This window comes from Temnothorax nylanderi, unplaced genomic scaffold (genome assembly GCF_030848795.1).
Source record: "Temnothorax nylanderi isolate EJ_2023f unplaced genomic scaffold, tnyl_v1.0 TNYL_tig1395_pilon, whole genome shotgun sequence".
Lineage (NCBI taxonomy): Eukaryota > Metazoa > Arthropoda > Insecta > Hymenoptera > Formicidae > Temnothorax > Temnothorax nylanderi.
In genome coordinates this window covers 2,501-16,375 of record NW_027250457.1, presented here as the reverse complement: position 1 = coordinate 16,375, position 13,875 = coordinate 2,501, and the positions used below count along the sequence as shown (strand labels likewise).

The window sequence follows — 13,875 nt, the reverse complement described above, 5'->3', positions numbered from 1 at the left end:
CTGTCTCAATTATTTTAGAACATATATCATTGAATCTAACTTGCTGCTTTCTATTGCTTAAATACGATTTTATCCATTCCAATACAACTCCTCTTATTCCATACTGATATAATTTTTCCACTAATCTTACTCTATCTATTGTCTCAAACGCTCTCTTGAGATCCAGGAATAACACTCCCACCATTTTTTTCTCCTCAACTATCAACTTCCAGTCCTCGATAAGAGGGAGAGAAAGAGAGGGGGGGGGAGAGAGAGAGAGAGAGAGAGAGAGCAACGGAAAACGTCGAATCGCGAGACCCCGAGAGACAGACCCACTATTGTCACCTGTCACCTATTCTATTCTTTAGACGCGCAATACAACTATTACTAATTGATGGGCTACAGAGAGCCACACAACAAACAAAACGTAATCTGCATAAAATTACATTTCTTAACAACATTAATAGCACGAAACCGAAGAAATTAGATTGTATAATTAAGAAGGGGAAAGACAGATTGCCGCCTCTCAAACAGACTGAGCTTGTAGGTATATGAGATTGACTGTGCAAATTGCAATTCATGTTACATTGGACAAACTAAGAGGCATTTAGAGACACGCATAAAAGAACATCAGAGTGACATAAAAAGCACGTCAACAATCAGTCGGTTGTCACTAAACATCGTCTCACCCATAATCATGATTTCGATTGGCTCAATCTGAAAGTTTTATATAAAGAGAGTCATTTTAAGAAAAGCGAGATCTCTGAAATGTTTTTTATTAAAAAATGCAAATGCACGGTCAACCTCCAGAAGGATACGGAGAATTTGCCTGCAATATATGATCGAGTTATTGACGCCGCATAATGTAGGTCTCTGTGTTCGGTTTGTTTTGCGGTACTTTTAGAACACGTCTCAATTTATTTAGTTTCTGATTTCAGTTTGTCCTGCGATACTTTTGGAACGCGTCTTAATGTATTTATTCGTCATTGTGTTTAACATTTCTTATCCTTGTGACTTTGACCATGGCACGGTATAGATATAGTGGAGAAGATGTTTAGTTTAATTTTCTTTACATTTTTACAATTTTTACAATTTTACATTTTCATTTTTTTGACACACTAAACATGTAAGTTTTCACGGTTTATTTTCAACATTTTACCCGCCATTATACCTGACATACTTTTCGTTTTTAGCTTGGTGTTCGCACGATGTAGTTAGGATACAACGTCTGGCGACGCATAATGTTTAATGTTGCGTATTAAATTATTTATTAATATCTCAAATAGCTTTTAAGATATAGAGAAAAAAGCTAAATACCGCTCTACATATAAGAGATAATTTCTTTAAAATATTTCTTAGTTCCAATTGATAATTTCTAAATTCATGTAGGTATTTACTTTATTTATATGTATAACTTATATGTACAGATTTATACCAATAAAATAAAGAAATAATATAATTAGACTCGTGAAAGTGTCAGAGATTCAACGGCAAATGTGAGTCGGACGCTGAATGTGGTGCGCAAATAAAACTAAATAAACGTGTATTTAAATATGACGAACGTTTCGGCTCTTCTTTCGAGCCATCTTCAGCAATTTATTAAGAAAAGAAGATTTATTCTATTCCTGCAGAGCTCGAGGTAGGAAGCTCCTTTCTTGAAGAAATGTCGTGACAAGCGAGCTGGTACGCACGGTTATAGTGGACATTTCCCCACAAGGTCTGTAGCAGTCAAAGAAATACAAAAATTGAAAAGTCGCAGTAGTCAGAGGATAAATTCTCTAATTTCCGAAATGTGCGACTCTTCGAATTCATCCTCTGATTACTAGGACTTTTCAATTTTTGTACTTCTTTGACTGCTACAGACCTTGTGGGGAAATATCCACTATAACCGTGCGTACCAGCTCGCTTGTCACGACATCTCCTCAAGAAAGGAGCTTCCTACCTCGAGCTCTGCAGGAATAGAATAAATCTTTTTTTCTTAATAAATTGCTGAAGATGACTCGAAAGAAGAGCCGAAACGTTCGTCATATTTAAATACACGTTTTAGTTTTATTTGTGCACCACGTTCCGCGCATTCGCCGTTAAATCTCTAAAAATAAAGAAAGATAAACACTTTAATTAATATTTATGTAAAGTGTTATATCTATGTATTATATTATCTGATTTTACGAGCAACTTGGCATACCTCGAAGTCAAAATCGATTTTATCGATTGACATCTTGTATTTTCTAGCATAATTCTGACCAATAGCTGTAAGAAAGGAGTGCGGAAACGAGAATCCAGATATCCAAAACGAAGTAGGTTTTCCATGATCTAACCAGTTTTGCAAAAAGCTTAGTCGTCTTGTAAGATCATCCACAAAACTTGGCAGCCGCTTCAAACTTAGATAGGTACATGCTTTAGTCCAATTGGGTGGGATTTTACCGTTGAGCATATTACTCGCCATCTCCTGTTATTATATGTATATTAATACATATGTGTGCGTGTGGTGTGCGTGTGCGTGTGGTGTGCGGGTGCGCGTGCGTCTGCGTGTGAGTGTGTGCGCGCGCGCGTGTATTATTACATATTTATATACAGAGTACCCCAAAATAACCGGACACTATTTCACTCACAGATTCTGTGGAATATTCTAAAACGAAAATTCTTATGCAAAAATATCAAGGCTATAATCATTTTTAAATGGGAAGCACTTACAAATGTTGTCTAAACAATTATTGGAAAATAATGAAAGGTATACCTGTATACCTGTATAGTTACATCTTAAGCAGTGTTACGTCTTTTTCACGCCCGAGGCGCACGACGGATTAAAAAAGTTAGGGAAAGAAGGATGGTAGGCCTCTCCGACGATTCCTCGCACAGTCCGGCAATTCCACACGAAATCTTAATATTGGGCGCCAGACGCGTAAATTCGCGTCCACTAATTCACGCTAAGATCGTGAAAACCCGAAAAGAATCACCAAACGCAATTAATTCGGCGTGCGAAGGATCGACCAGCTCGACTTAACGGTGGGCGGAGTGATGAAGGGCAGCGCGATATTCGGCGGGGTGACGCATAAATCACGAACTCAGGTCATTAAAGAATGAAAAACAAGGTTTATTGTATATTGGCAAGAAAGGGCCGTAGTGGATAACAGTCGCTGTTATAACTTTGAAATACTATGAAACCGAATGATAAATGCATGATGGAATCGCGGAAATCAGAAGATCGGGTCGGATTAGTAAATGAAACGGTCCTGCAATAATGTTACCGAGGTTAAATTAACAGAATTAAATAAAGTCGCCGGAAAGAGCATCGATTGCCAAATAGAAATAAGCGCGAGATAATAATAAGGTCAATAATTGAATAGCGAAAGCTACTCCGCGAACAATAGAGTTGCACTAATTACTAGAGGAACCAGAGTGCTAAACGCGAATCCTTCGGTGCCACGCCCCGCTGGGCGCGCAAGGACGCAAGTTCCACAATCGCGAAGAATTCTGTCGCCAACGCGAACCATCGTATGACCCTCGCTAAGAGGATATAGGGCTCGCGAGAATACTCACGACGACGCAATATATAACGCCAGAACGCTCGGCGTAACGCGGAATAGCGCAACGATCACATGAAGTAGACAAAGACACTACATACTAAATCTAACGCAGGAGAAAAGGTACGGAGTTACCACGAGTAATAATTGAACGCAAGTACCATTCGAGCGCAAATAATAAGTCAACGCGAGTAACATTCTAACGCAAATAATAAGTCAACGCGAGTAACATTCTAACGCAAAATAATAAGTCAACGCGAGTAACATTCTAACGCAAATAATAAGTCAACGCGAGTAACACTCTAACGCAAAATAATAAGTCAACGCGAGTAACATTCTAACGCAAATAGTAATCGAGCCGGGTCGATTCGGGTGTCGCGTGTGAAATCTAAGTCCCGACCGTACGAATTACGACGCACAATGAAACACGCGGTCGCGAACACGAAGGTCGCGAGAAATGGCGAATTTGCGATATTGAAATCCGTCTCGGACGTGTCTACCGCGATCTCCAGGGGTTTGCAAGTTCCGGTCGCGATCCCATGGCCACGAGACCATTCCGGTGCCCCTCGCTTTCGCTGTCGATCGCTAATTATACGCCTTGTCGGCGAGTACGCCAAATACCGAAGCACTAATCGTTGTTCCCGAGCGAGAGCGCGACCCGGAGGGCGGTGTCGTGGCTTTACACAAAATAGTACGCGAAGCAACCTCACCGTATGTCGGCTTCCTCTCGAGGATCCGTTGCCGCCGTCAAAAGTCGGGACGTCGTCGCCAAGCCCGATAGCAGGGCGCAATTCGTTGTGTTAACTCGCGGTGTATTAAGTCGCGTGCTTTCGCCGGAGGACGACCAGAGAGTGATCGCCGAAATTTGCTCGATGGCGGAATTGAAGACGCGCCCCACCCCGGACGTACGCGGCCCCTCGGCGCGACAACGCGGGCCAATTAGGGGTGAGCTCGTAGGCTCGCGATGTATCCTTGTGCAGGGCCGTCCACCACGGCTCCCGCAGGGCGCCTTAATGGCCCCTCGCTCGCGCGGCGATTTCCCGGGATCCTTCCTGGCAGCGGACGGGACGCTAGTTTTTCCGGTGCTTCTCCGTCTCGGTCCGGGGATGGTGGCTATCCACCCCGGAGTCCGGTCTGCAGCGGAGGAGGGCAGGTGAAACTTGTTCTGCCCCGGCGCCTGGGGCCTTGCTTGCTACGGGTCCGCCCGCCGCTGTATCACGCACCGCGCGCGTGTCCTCCTGCGCTCCTTCGCGCTCGGCGGCCCGCGAAGATCCGCTTTTCGTCGTTCGACTTCTCGCCTCGATTCTCCTGGCCTGTTCCATCCCTTGCACTTCCTCGTAGAAAATCCGTATCTCGTCTCGGTGAGGCGCCGCGCGGTATACAAAATAGAAAAATAAAGGGATCAGAAAATATAAACGCGCTTAATTATGCCCCTGGAGATCTCGCATCGACTCTTTGGACCGTCCTCGGGCACGAAACCCGCGCCTTGTGACTGCGGCGGGGCGTTGCCACGATGCAGCGAAACTGCAACGTCACAGCAGATATAAAAATGATTTCAATTTTGAATAACCGTACACTTCAGATTAGAGGATATAAATTTCGCTACTATCTAATACAGATAGCGATAGTTACCATACACGCATTGTGTGTAATAAATTAACAACAGAAGATTTCTAAGTGCAAATCGTAAAATAACGTCAAATCTACACAGATTACTTCTTTTGATAACCAAAAAGAAAAATGTACTATTTTTTTTAAAGCTCAACCTTTAGAACGTAAGCACAAACATCAAATATACACGAATTTTAACGAATTATTAACGTGTTACATAGGGTAGATAGTCCAGCCGTCGCACGAGCGGCGGTGCCCCCCTGGCCGTTGCCCCCCCTGCGTCGCGGGGGCGGACAGCGACAGTAGCGGGGGGGGGGGCGCGGTTGCCGCGATTACGCGGTGGTCGCCGCCCCCTCCCCGCATCTTCCTCCTCCTCAGTCGAGGAGGAGGATAGATGATGGTGGGGAGCGGGGATGGACATCCGCCAGTAGGGGCGCCGTGGTTTGCAGTGGGCCTTACGACCCTAGGGTTCGAGACCCGCCCCCCACCTCTCTGAGGTGGGAGCACCACGGTTGCCACCCGGCGGCTTTGTCCTTCCCCCTTATCCCCTTATGTAGGCTCTTGCCCTCTTGAGGGCAAGATTCGGATGCACGAAGAGTCGGCCTGCTCCACATATTGTAGGAGGGCCGACAACGGGGGGCACGGACGCGCGGGCGGGGTAACCGCGCGTCCGTCGCAGAATCCCCCAACGTGAGGGGTGGCGGGTTGGGGCTGGTATCCCTTCAACCCGTCACATTAGGAGTTAGGCCTGTATAAGGCCATGGGGCACCAAGTGCCCCGGGATAGACGCCAAATTATTGGGCGCGGCGCGGGGGGGTCCCCGGACGAATCAGTGCGTCCCCCTCACATAGGAAAACGCGCCGTGAAGGATACCCGCGGGGTTTTAGTCGGTAAAAATCCGGCACTCCCCTTGCCTCTTCCCGGAGGCAGGGGGGTCATCCCCCTCCTCTAAACAGAGGGGGCTACTGACTGAAATCCGGGCTTCGGCCCGGGATTCCAGTAGTCGAAGATTTCCCCGCGTCAAAAAAAAAAGGGTAGATAGTCCATCAATGAACTAGTAGTACACTATGAACCATTGCGATATTTTATAAATGTAATGTTGTTAGATTGTGCTTGTTGTCATGCAACTACTCGCATTTGAACCCCTCTTCCGCTCCCTAATCGGCTGGCAAATCGCGCGAAGAACGGCCGTTTGAGGCCACATTTTGTGATTTTTGGGTGACAAACTAATTGTAAATTTTTTTCGTAAGTTTTACGTTTTTTTCATGTTTTTGTTGTTATATCTATTATTTTTTCATTATTCTATAATTTCATGTGTATATTTGACTTTATAATTCTGTAAGCAACTTTCTTCTATTACATTATTTTACCGTACTTTTTAAAGATTATCGTAAAAAATGTTATAAGGTCTACAATAAACCATTTTGTTTTTTACTACAGTTATCTGTGTTATAAGTTTTATTAAATTAACTAGTTGCTACAATAAATAATAATTTAAGTGAAAAAAAGTCTGATTAAAAATAATAATTTTGATTTTAAGTTTCAAATAATAAAAACATAACATATATAATTAAGTTAGCTTTAATTTAAAGTCACACTACTTTAACCTTACTTACCATGTCTTATAATTATCTCTTCCCTAAATAAAATTTTAAAACGTAGTAAAACTAAAATAACACTAACAATTCACAGTATAAAACATGTGGTTCATTGTTAAAAATGGCTAGGTTCATTGTGTACACACCCCTGTACACAATAAACCATTTGACATTGTTTTAAAAAATCGAAATTGTGGCTAAACTTTAAAAATGACTTATAAGTCATCTTATACAGTATGTAGCCAACTAAATTCATGAACTGTATGCAAAAACACAGATCTCCAACTCAATAATTGAGAGAGATATAAGCCTCTGAAATTTACATGGTTTATTGTTGGACTACCTACTCTACATCAATTTCCTAGCTCTAACTTCTTTTAAGCAAAATATAATTTAATCTTTCAGGTTGTAATAACATTTTGAGGGATTTCAGAATTTGTAAATTACAACGATAACGATGATGGAACCAATATGGCGAACACGTTCCGACATTAAAAATATCAAGAGACACGGTCTCGCGCCAAGTATACGCGCAGCGAGACCGCACCGTGTGTCTTTATTACGCGAGTACGAGAGTTGTGAGTACCCGAGATTTTGAGATCTCAATAACCGCTTAACCGATTAAGTTTTAAGGAGACCCAATCGATAGCTTGGGTTTGAATTATGTAATAAAACTGTTTATTTTTCCTCTACGTGCCCTACGAACGGAGATATTACGACGCAAAGTCTGAAATGTTAAATTTTACAATTCAGATACGTCGCACAGTGGGTCGAGTCGCGGAAAACGCGGCCAAAATTCTATAACTTTGGTAAAAATAAATAAACAATTACAAAAAAAATCTACATACATTTCAAGCATTGTTCTAATCAATTTCGGTATTTAAATTACTCAACTTATTTTCCTTACACATAAAAAAATTACAGAACGTAAGATTTTCCGCATTTTTTTATATTATGCGTATTATGTACATTATATTTCAATTTTTTTCATTAAAATTGTTACATCAACATTTAAATAAAAGATCCTAATGTTACTTTGGTAAATATTTACCTTTACACAGCCCCCTCCAATAACCTTGACCTTGACATATATTATAGAGGTCACCCTCCCGAGTAACCTTCTGAAGGTTACTCAGGAGGGTGACCTTGACAACATATGTCAAGGTCAAGGTAATTGGCGGGGGCTGTGTAAAGGTAAATATTTACCGTTAAACGAGTAATTACTGTTTGTGTATTTTTAATTGCATTAGTACTTTTTGTTATAATGTTAACGGTTTTATTATTTCCGCTTTTTCTAAGATTTGAAATAGTAGCACTGTATGATTGATTAACATTATATTGCTTTATCATTTCAACCGCTTTTCTCCTTTTTGATCTTGCACTAGCATTGTCAAAAGCAATTAATGGACGGCCAGGGCCTTTTGTTATAAATTTCTCTGTAACAACTATTTACATGAACTATTTACTGAAACATGAACAATAGCCGATTTATCAAGAGACACGGTAGTGTCTCGCGCCAAGTACACGCGGAGCGAGACCGACCGTGACTCTTTTACGCGACGCGACGAGTTACGAGTACTCGAGATGTTGAGATCTCATATAACGAGTGAACGGATCAAGTTCTAAGTAGGCTTGATCGATAGCTTGGGTCGATTTACAAATAAGAGTGTTTTTATTTTTCCGCTACGTGCCCTACAAGCGGAGATATTGCGACGCAAAGTCCAAATGTGAAAATTTTATATTAAGATACTTCTACTTCGTAAGATACGTCGACGTCTCTCCTGTCATTTGATTGGTGCTGGAGTCGCGTCCCTTTCACTTTTTCGACACTGGCGGTGCTAGTATCGCCAGTTTCGATATGTATACATATGTATACATATGTATACATGTGTGTACTGCGCGCAGTGCAGAGTGTGCAGACAGTGCGTTCAGCGCGCTGTTACAGACGTCACAGTCAGTTAACCTATAGATGTGTGTTGGAGTCAATAACAATTCGATCGAGTTGCATTCTTTGTACACAGAAGAAAAGGATCCCGAAGTACAGCGTTTGCGTTAAATAGCGGAGATTCTGTCAAATTATGTAATAGGTAGAGTACCTTATGAAATATGTGTTTTTAATAAGTAATGGATACATATTAGAGACGTGTAACGAACGTGACAATTTTTAGGCCAACGCTATCGTGCTTACGCACAGTGCAGTGCGGTTATGCCTTGACGGTAACATTCGTACCGGGTGACAGACATCTGATTGTTTGTTTGAAGGACGGAAAAATGCTTATTATTGACATTGCATCTGGGGATATCTTGGAAGAAGTGCCGGCGTACTCCAAAGAGTTTTGGACCGTGACATTATTTCCGGATTTGGTAATATTATCTTTCTCGCAAGGTCGAATCGACTCATATACGTAACACATACACAACGTTATAACATAACCTCGTTCAGTATGACACCATATGACACTTGCAAAAGAGACTTATGTGCTATATAACCCTATGGACAAACCACTGGAAATAAAAAAAAAATCCGCATGGGTTTTTTGACCGTTGTTTATTCGCGTTTGCTGCAAATAAAAATAGAGGATGGATCACGAAGACGAGTTCCTTAACACCTTCTTCACCCAGGTCGCACAATTATGCTTCGACAAGGCCAAGGAGACAGTTGTGAGTGGCTAAATTCCTGTTATATGTATGTGATATGAATACTTGCAATTGTATAGTTGTATCTGAGAGAAAATGTATCTTTAATTCAGGAGAGAGAAAGGGAGTCGTGCAAGCAGATACAAATAGGTCCATGGGGAATACTCCTGATGCACTTACCGCAGATAGCCGTGGCAGAGTGTTCATATGCAGATTTAGGTTCTCTCAACACTAAAAACAAAGGTTTCCTCAGAAAAGATGTATGTATTTAACAAGGAAGAAGTTGCTTTAGTCATCGCTCGTCTCAAGCTTCATTTATGTTGATATTATTTACAGAATTCCTTGAAGACTGTCTACGAATCGTTGAAGTCTGACTTGAAAAGATTAGAGGAAATGACCAAGGGTCTACGAATCGTTGAAGTCTGACTTGAAAAGATTAAAGGAAATGACCAAGGGAACGAACTCTATCGACACGATGTATCAGCGCTTCAAACCTTCTGTTTCTAATGTCACATCTGTGATTATTGCATTACAGCTACAAGAGAATGTACAACATGAGTATAAACAGCAAAGTTATGAAGCATCAGGAATTGTTGCAGGGTATAGAAGGGATAGTGAAATGCTATTTATTACCCTGTTTTCATTTGGTTGCTATTAAGACAAGTTTAACGTGCACATCCCCTCGTGATTTTTTAGTAATGTGAAATATTGTAGACTTTAATGCGTGTAAGAAGCTAATAATTTTTATTATTCAGATTAGAATGTGAAACATTAGTGCAATTAATGAAAGCGCAAGTGGAAGTTCAAAACTGGAGGTTTTGACCGACTCTGATAACGCTCTATGGAGCGCAAACGCGAATGTCAACTTGGGAAAGAACTCTGCAGAGCAAGGAGGTTAGCGATATATAAATAAGAACATCGAAGCAGCTTATCCTGGAAATTGGGCTTTGGTGCGACGTTTCTTAAAGCAAATCAACAACCAGCATTGTATCAATGGATGATGAAGTTTCGCGGTGTCATATTAGCTAAATGTTCTCTGTATTTCCACACTACTTTAAGCCAACAAGCTAGTCCAGGGGAAATGAGGAGTATTGTGAGCAAGCAGAGTATAGATTATTATTATAAGTAAGATACAGATATTATTTTGTTACTCGCGCAGTACTTACAGGTACACAAATTGACAGACGCTCTTTCAGGATACAGAGTTTTTAACGAAAGTACGACATACTAGCCGTACTGATAACCATTGTCGTCTATTGTCCTGGTGTAAGTACAAACTTATCTTTTAATTGTTTGTATACAAGTATGTATGTATTAGTATCCACAGACGCGGTAGCGTCTCACGCCAAGTATATTATAATAATTTATTAATTATTAATTAACAAGATTATTTTTTAACAAGATATTTTTTAACAAAATACAAGAGAGATACATCCTTTCGTAAGCGATTCATATCCTCCCTTCATAATATAATATATATAATAATATTATTAATTAATTATTTTAATTTTATTTTAAGTGAGACGCTACAGCGTATCTTTTACAGGAAGGAGAACGCTTCTCCAGAAATAAATCACTGAATTCTTTTAATAAGTCAATATTATCGAAAGATTTAAATACTGGAGAAGAAAATAGATTTTTCTGATTATAATGATACAACATTGATGCACAGATATGCACTTGACGCATAGATATGCATATATGCCTCTATTTTTCTGCCCAATTTATGTCATTCAGATACGTCGTCGTCGTCGTCGTCATCGTCGTCGTCGTCTTTTTCTTCGCAAAATCTTAAAAAATCTTGTCGCTTTGGCCTACCGTGCCGCTAGAGGCGCTCGTCACGAGTAAGTGATAGAGCTCTAAATTATTATTACTCTTATAATCTAGAGTTCTAATAAATGGTGGAGGAAGAGGAGGAGGAGGAGGAGGAGGGGGGGTGATGTAACGATGCACCCCTAAAATGCATCGTTCCGGCCTAACATCTTGCCGATGCCGACCGGCTGACCATCCGCCGGGCGAGGAACGGGCACGGTGTGCCCACCTTATTTTAAACGTTTATTGTAGCGATAAGAAGTCCACGAACAGACTTGCTGCGGCAACCGCCTCGACGCGCCGAGCGGTGCCGACCGCGACCGAAGACCGCCGAACGCGATCGCGGCGTCGGGACGCCGTAATTTCAGACCGTTCCGCCGCACCGTCCCGGCGCTTGCGATTGCCGTCGCTATCCCCGCCACTCCGTAGCGCCGCCGCGACGGCTATATAAACGGAGCGTTTTTAACGCTAAATGCGATTTCCTGATCAACGTTCCGACCGACCGCACCGATCCTGAATTCCCGCATCTCTCTAGCAAGTCAGAACGAGGGTAGAGCGCCTCCGGCATACTCTGTCTTCGCCGAGCGATTCTCGATAAACGACCAGCTTCCACTCAAGGCTATCCGAACGGGGGTAGAGCGCTTCTCTGCCTCCACCGAGCGCTTTTCGCCGGATACCGCTCCGTCTCCAGACGCTTGCAGCCTCCACCGAGCGCTTCTCGGTGGTTGGTCTCGCGCCTTTGCCTCGATCTAGCCGCTCGCAGCCTTCCTCGGGGGTAGAGCCCCGTACTCTGCCTCCACCGAGTGCTTCTCGGTGGTCGGACTCGCGCCAGATCGATCCTGCTCCGCGCGATCTCATCGCCGCTTCCGCGCTTCGCGCCCGTTTTCCCGCGCTCCGATCCGCGACGCCCGGGAAACCGGCCCCGCCCGCGCCGATACATATTGTCACGCGATACGGTCCGCAAGACTGCCGAAAGTACGGGCTCCGCCACGTACGTACCGCGCTTCACCTCGCGCCACCCGCGACCAACCGATCTTTGTATCCCGCGCAACACAATCCATTGTAAATATCGCGAGCCTTAATTCTCGAATAAATTATCGTTATTGTTAACCACGCTGATACACTTCATTTTGCCAAACCTCGCCTCGCGTCCGTTCTTCCGCGCCTCCTTCGAACCCAGCCCAGCCGCGAGCTAGATCCGCGTTTCGAAGCCAGGTTGCCAGGTCGCACGCAGTCACAGGCTCGTCGACATCGTCTCGTGTGGTGGCGTACACATCGCGTAGCTAATAAGAAAATCGTTTTTTAACAAACGCGCGTGCCACTAATATCTTGCATATCCTCTTATTTTAAAAGGCTATTCCGGATTATTATAGTAGAATTTGTTATAGAGGAATTTACTCTTGATTATAACTCACGCATCCACTCTTTTATAAAGTAATACGGCTTATTTAAAGAAAAATATGCTTTATGTAAAATTTTTTGCTTAGAAGAAATGCTTAGAGGAATTTCCCACTTATCAGTAGAATATTTTTTTTGGGTGAACCGTTAAAATTTGTACGTTCCGAGAGAACGGAGCTAAAATTGCTCGGAGCAAATCGTTTTGGATTATAATTTAAAACACTCCGGTATGAACCAGGGCATAAAAAACCGGTTTTAGTGCAGTTTCTTTATGTAAAAGGAGTTAATTATTACATATAGAACAAGAGAATAAATTAATACCTTAATATGTTATATATATTATATATAGGTATTATATATAGGTATTTTATATAGGGGAGACCGGGGCAAACTCGACACAATTTTTTCAAAGGCAATTTTCAACAATTAATTAAAATTTTCAAGCAAATTTAATAGTACTCATTTAAAAAGCGTTCCTTCAGGTACAAAATTGCTTAAGAAAATTTTGCTGTACGTCGCTTAGTTTTGCCCCCAGGAAAGGAAAAGCGACGCGAAAACAAATTTTCAAATTGAAAAATCCCGGGGTAAACTCGACACTTTGCCTGATCGACACAATTTGATCTGGAACTTATTTTTTATTGTCTGAAACTAAATATACATTTGTTTATTGTGTATTTAAAAAGTACAAAAATTTGGAATTAAGTAAAACAATCATTGGAAATAATGAGAACAAAAATTGTTGAACATTCAATTATTTTCATCTAAACTCATGTCTGAAAAACAATTTATGCAAGTAAATTCGCGATTACACGTGCGCACACATTTGTCATGGGCCATATAGCTGCATCACAAGCATCGTTTATTATTGGGAGCCAATAAAACAGCGTGTCGACTTTGCCCCGTTGACTTTGCCCCGAACGTCGTTTTTTACTTTTGTTACTCCAAAAATATAAAAATTTTAAAAATATGCAAAAACCATTATCGGATTCGTATAAAGCATCGAATTTCCCATTAAAATCACTTACCGGTAGATTCGCAAGAGTAAAGCTCGATGAAAGAGTAGACATTTTCGAGATATCAGAAAAATTACTTTTCACTATCAAAAACGCTTATGTCGCGTTAAAAATTACACTATAACTCAGAATGTTACCAAATTCCGTTGATAATACTGGCACATAAAGACGCATTTACAGTAGGAAAGGCAAGTTTCTACGATAGATTTAAATTGGCAAAAAGCCTAGTGTCAAGTTTGCCCCGGTTTCCCCTACATATGTGTGTGTGTGTGTGTGTGTGTGTGTGTGTGTGTGTGTGTGTGT

At 41.8% G+C, this 13,875-nt stretch overlaps 1 pseudogene; it reads left to right on the top strand.

Moving 5' to 3' along the window:
- Positions 1–9,292: 9,292 nt before the first annotated feature.
- On the top strand, positions 9,293–10,615 carry LOC139787292 (KICSTOR subunit 2-like; annotated as a pseudogene).
- The last annotated feature ends 3,260 nt before the right edge of the window (positions 10,616–13,875 follow it).